Source organism: Hyposmocoma kahamanoa, unplaced genomic scaffold (genome assembly GCF_003589595.1).
Source record: "Hyposmocoma kahamanoa isolate Upper Pololo Valley unplaced genomic scaffold, ASM358959v1 303, whole genome shotgun sequence".
In the NCBI taxonomy this organism is placed as follows: domain Eukaryota; kingdom Metazoa; phylum Arthropoda; class Insecta; order Lepidoptera; family Cosmopterigidae; genus Hyposmocoma; species Hyposmocoma kahamanoa.
Window position 1 is genome coordinate 608,445 of NW_020653784.1, and position 6,000 is coordinate 614,444.

The window sequence follows — 6,000 nt, forward strand, 5'->3', positions numbered from 1 at the left end:
ACGCAGATTCGACTGAAAAGCGCTACCTGTGTTGCTTTCTTACTGCCACAAAGCTGTTTACGACCGCAAAACAAAAATGTACAAGCAAACCGTAAATCATTGTTAAGCTAATTACAATAGCACTAAACTAAGGGGTTAATCCGATAAATTTTATGTTTGTACAAATTAGTGTGATGGCAATGGCGGCTTTTCCCTAAAACGCGGGAGTGTATTCGCCTAATGACGTAATGCTAATTGCTATTGAACAATCCATCCATTGGAACAATTAATAATAACAGGGACGCATATCGTTATCCCAGATTCTTCAATATAAAATCTTCTTTAATATAAAATGTTTCCTGGCAATCATGTTCGCAGTAGAGCTCCTTGCGAAAGAGTTCGTCGACATTAAGTACGTAAACATTATACAACGATAAGATGATTCGGAACATCAAAACAGTAAGAGATGGCATTATATAGTTCATATAGCGTTATTTCTTTTCTATTTTTAGTAAAGAATAGACAATATTGGGAAATAATTCGTCCTTTCTATGACTTTAGCAATAATACATTACTTGGTTGACAGGTTTGTCATGGTACGAATATGAGTAATATTAGGTATAATAAGCTTAGTGTAAGCTTACATTGAAATAAGATTGTTTTTAGAAAGGTTATAGTAAGCCCCCTGAGTGGCACTGCAACTGTTATGGACAGGCGTGTAGCTTACCTTCAGGCGCAGGACTTGTTCATCCCGTCACTTGATATTATCTATTTATTTATTTATTTATTTCCTTAACAATATTCTTTGTGTTGGAAAAAAGAAAATACAATTACAATTAAAATCTAACATCATATCCAAATAACAAAAAGAAAATAAATTAATATATTAACTAGTCATTAGTGCAAAATAATTATAATAAATAATACAATAACAATAATGATGTCAAATTAAATGTCATCGGCATGGTTCAATACAAATTAAATGCAAAATAATAACAATAATACAATAATGTCAAATAATAATAATCAATAATAATGTCAAATTATGAATCCTTATCCTCGTTAAATACAATTTAATTTAATGTCACAACATATTCATCAATACAATAAAATGATTTTTCCAATAAGAAACGTTTCAAACGCTTTTTAAAAGATACGTGATCTTGTACCATTTTAAGTTCACTAGGGAGACTATTATATATTTTTGTTGTTTGGTATCTAGGGTTATGCTTTATAATATTTAACTTTGGTGCTATTACACCACGTCTATCCTTTCTCCTAGTAACAAGCCTGTCTGACTCGATCTCCTTGTTAAATTCAGACGAACATTCATTCACGCCTGTTAACAACTCCAAAATATAGAGACAAGGAACTGTTAATATAGATAGTTGTCTAAAATAAGGTCTACACGATTCCCAATGTGGAATTCTAGCTATGGTTCTTATTGCTCTTTTCTGAAGAGTGAATGCTTTCTTTACATTATAGTCATAGCTGTTACCCCAAAACCTGATGCTATATCTTAAATGCGACTCGACTATAGCATGATAAACCATTTTTAAGTCGGCGACAGAGGCTTCATCCCGCAAGGATTGAAGAGCATAGCAAGCTGAACTTATTTTATTTTCTAATTTACTAAGTTCAGGCTGCCAATTTAAATACGAGTCAATGTAAATTCCCAATAACTTTACAGATTCTACCAATGGTATAATTTTATTTGTCATCATAATGTCCAATGTTCGTGGTTTCTAGCAGTTGTTCGGAACAATAATACGTTTGTCTTACTCGCGTTAATGACAAGATTGTTATTTTTGAACCAAAAATCGAATGTTGAAAGGACCTCATTAGTTTTGAGCTCAAGGCTTACTAAATTTTCAGTTGTTATGACAGCGTTGGTATCGTCTGCAAAAACTACTAATTTTACATTTGAGAACTTGTCTTCAATAAATTTAATTAGGTCATTGGTATAAATAATAAATAGAATTGGACCCAAAATAGAGCCCTATGGTACGCCTCTTATAATTTTAATTGGCCTTGATTTGCACTGCACTAACTCCTCAGACTCAACACTATTGACCTCCACAAACTGGTATCTGTTATTAAGATAAGACTGAAACAGTTGCAATGTTTTACCCCGTACACCATATAGTTCTAATTTTTTCGCCAGAAAGAGTTACGTGTAGCAATTTAAAATGAACAAGACAAATATGTGACTGTAATGGCTGTTTTTATATGATAAATATCATAAACATCAGTTAATGTAACGAAGAATACTACTTTTATTTATAAATATCCCATGAATTCGCTCGAAGTGCTTTGATTTCACGTCATTTGACGAAAAGCTAAGGAGTAGAAATCAATATTTGTCCTTTTCTTTATTTCGCGATTAATATTATCAGATATCTTCAAAGGCAGAAAATATTTTATCTTCCAGGAAAGCACCCTAGCACCAAAGCACCACACGAAGAAGAAGAGAGAAGAAGTTTGTCTAATGTAAAAAATTAGAACACGTGAAACGAACTGTAGATTTCATAAGAATTCTTCAATGTTGTAGAATGCTTAAATAACGATTAGAACAGGTAGATACACTGACCTACTTCTACATTATACAATACTACAACACTATCACTCGTAAATGCCTCAGATAATATAAAAATTGATAAAGTAACTTTACAATTATAGTAGATTATAGCGAGAACGTGTAATAATCTGTTAGGTGTATACATATTTCGAAATATGCATTACAATCATGCATTAATGTCAAAATGCCACGTAAATAATAATGCTCGGCAATTTAAACGTTCACGGCAAGGCACTTTATTATGAAAACCTTACATTACTCCGATTGCAATTACTAGAGAAGTAGCTGGGTCCACATTTTACGGTTATAAACGCTGTCATTGTACACATGTAGTCGTAGTTATTATAAATAACCACGTATACGTTAATATACTTCGAGTGTAATTTCGCTGTGTTTCTTAATATATTATGTATTACAGACGTACAGTGTACAGACATTATGTCTGTTCCCTTTTTTCGTGTACGACTCAATTTGCTTCTGTCATGAATTTAAGTTTTACGAAGTGTAAATAGTTGCTTTAAAAACCTTCATCGTAGTTTTAAATTTATTCTTATTGTTTTTCTTTCTTTCTATATCTTCAGGAAATAAAAAAGGATTCATTTTTCTTTCTTAGATCTTCTAATTCTTCTAATTCTGTTGTTGTGATTTCATTTATTCTCCTTTTATTTTCTGTTTTGTCGTGTGGTCCTTCGTCCCTATCAAACTCATATATCTTTAGACCACATTCGGCTACTCCATTGTTTTACAGGTCAATAACAATCCTTTTTTCTGAGGCCTTACAAATTCGTCGTTTCCGATCCATGTGTTGCCAGTCACCTGCAAATGGTTTCGCTTATTATACTGAAACGGCGTAACCCCGTTCATTAGTTAGGAGACGTCTGCGCCAGCCGCGAGCCCGGCTTATGTAAATTATATTGTCATCTTCAAGAATGGGTATTAACCCGTGACGTCGGTGGTGCTTGGTGCAACTCAGAGGAAATTTGATAAACAAGTTATTCACATTTTGTTATGCCTCTTTCAGACAATGTGTGTCCTAAATTTTTATTTTCAGCACTCCACTGTTTCCATTTCAAAGGTTTTGGAAATGGAACCAGCATGAAAATTGATAATTATTTTTAAAGGGTCACAATTAAATCAACATAATAGTAATTTGTCAACAACAATTTTAGTGTTTTTATTATATTTGAAGTTTATTTATTTATTTATTTATACATTTTAGGAAAATTCACGGACAAATAATACAATTATAGTAAACTTAAATATGAGTAATCCAATGCCATTTACGAATTTCCACCTTTGTTTATGACTTTAACCATTTCTCAATGTCAAAGTCAAAAATGTCAAAAAAATCTCAAAAGTCATTCATTCCCTAGTTTGCCACCCTTAGAGGTGGAATATTTTCTTCAAATTTAAATAGAACCACTTCTGAGGTATTCTCTTTTCAACAAAAAAGGAACCATCAAAATCGCTTCACAAATGCCACAAAAAAAAACATACAATCGATTCGAGGACCTCCTCCTTTTTTTATGAAGTCGGTTAATTATAACAAACTAGTGCAGTAATTACACAATATTATACATGTAAGTAACATAATTAAAAGTAAACATAATTAAACAAGACTAAAGTTTAGTTCAGTACCAATTCAAAGCTATTGCTTTAATGAATCATTACCTGTTGGTCGCTTTTGACGGCGTCCATCTCGCTACAGTCATGTCATTTCTCCCCATAATACAAATTAAACCCACTATCTCGTTAGGCGCTGCGAAATCACCGTCGCACCGGTGGCGACAAGCAGCTAAATAAATGCTCGTGTGTTTACAAGCGATTATTTTTTTAAATATTAGCGGTTTTACATTGTTTACCGAACAGTTTATACATGGAAACAATTTAAAGGAAAAATCTTTACGTGTCATGAATTTCAGTTTTTTTATAAATATTAAAGTATTTATTTAAAGATTTTGCGTCCTGGCGACCCAATACTATAGGTTTGTAGTGGAATTTTATTATGAAGATAAAGTTTTGCTCTCTTTCATCGTCAAAGACGATAGTGGTGAACGCATGACGCCTATTACACAGCTGCCTAAATTCGTATCAGACGTTTAAGTGGCAAGTGAAATGAGTTCAAGTTAATTTTTAGCCAAATTATTTCGAAAAAAATCCCTTAGAATTAACTCTCAACGATTTTATTGATTTGTCAAACAAAGTACATGTATACTACTCCACAAAGGTAGCACCCGTTTGTTGTCTTTACCTAAAATTTAACCCGAACCTCCGCGCGGTTAATTGTACAATAATATTATTGTACTCGCATTGCCACTATCTAGTGCTTCCTTTACTCAACCCTCAAATACATTTAAGGGGTGTCAAATTAAACAATGGCTAAGTGGATTGGCTTTTTTCGAGCCGTTGGATAACCCTAAATCTCGATTAAGTCATTTTCGATCTAGATACATCGCATTGTATGTAGTAACTAATAATAATTTGAGTACAGAATACTAAAAAAATCGAATTCACAAGTCATTCATCCCCTAGTATTTTTTAGTTTTACAGTTGGTTGCAAATGTAAAGCATGTACAACAAACCTATCACATTAAAGTCATAACAAAATTTACTACAGCATTTGCAAATAAGATTAATTGACTCGTGTTTAAAAACTGCCTACTGCCAGTATTTTATAATGCGTTTTTTTTACAAACTGTATAGAAAGATTTTTTTTACTACATAAGACTTTTTTGTGTATGTGTCGGAACCTGTTATCACTCCAAACGCAACGTTGCAAAATTCGCTTTATTGTTTACGTAATGTGCTGCGTAATATTATTGCGTGTTGGTTTCTAATTATTAGAGAAACGATTTACTGCGCAATCTATGAATTACATGGTTTCTTTGTGTACAAATGTCATGTCAGATTGACAACTCAAACTCGGTGCGATCACAGCAGGGTTGCCATATGAAAATAAAGAGTGATGTTAATGGTCAATGGTTTATAAACGAGCGCGCATTGATGGACTTTTTGTGAGAGTTATTTAGAAAGTGAAAATCCGAGCGCGACTGCTGCTTGTGAATTTGCCACGTGCTGATTCATGTTTAATACTTTCGATATAATTACTGAATTAATTGCAAATAACTGACTTTATTATTTGGGCGCCGACAGAAAGAATTGATAACGAAAAGCGAATAGGCTAATTATCAATCCAAGAACGTTTCTATTACCGTAATATTCCGATGTATAGATATGTGCATTATCACTATTTTTATATATCTAGAACCTTTGATTGATGGCTACCCGCTTTAATCTCAATTACTTTATCAAACCCACTTGTTCGTTGTTTTGAAATTGACCCCTTTTTCACTCACATATTTTTGGTGGGATATTATTAATCTTCGTGTGTTTTTGACAACCCTTTCCTAAAGTTATATTTAGGAAATATACGTCACCACAAT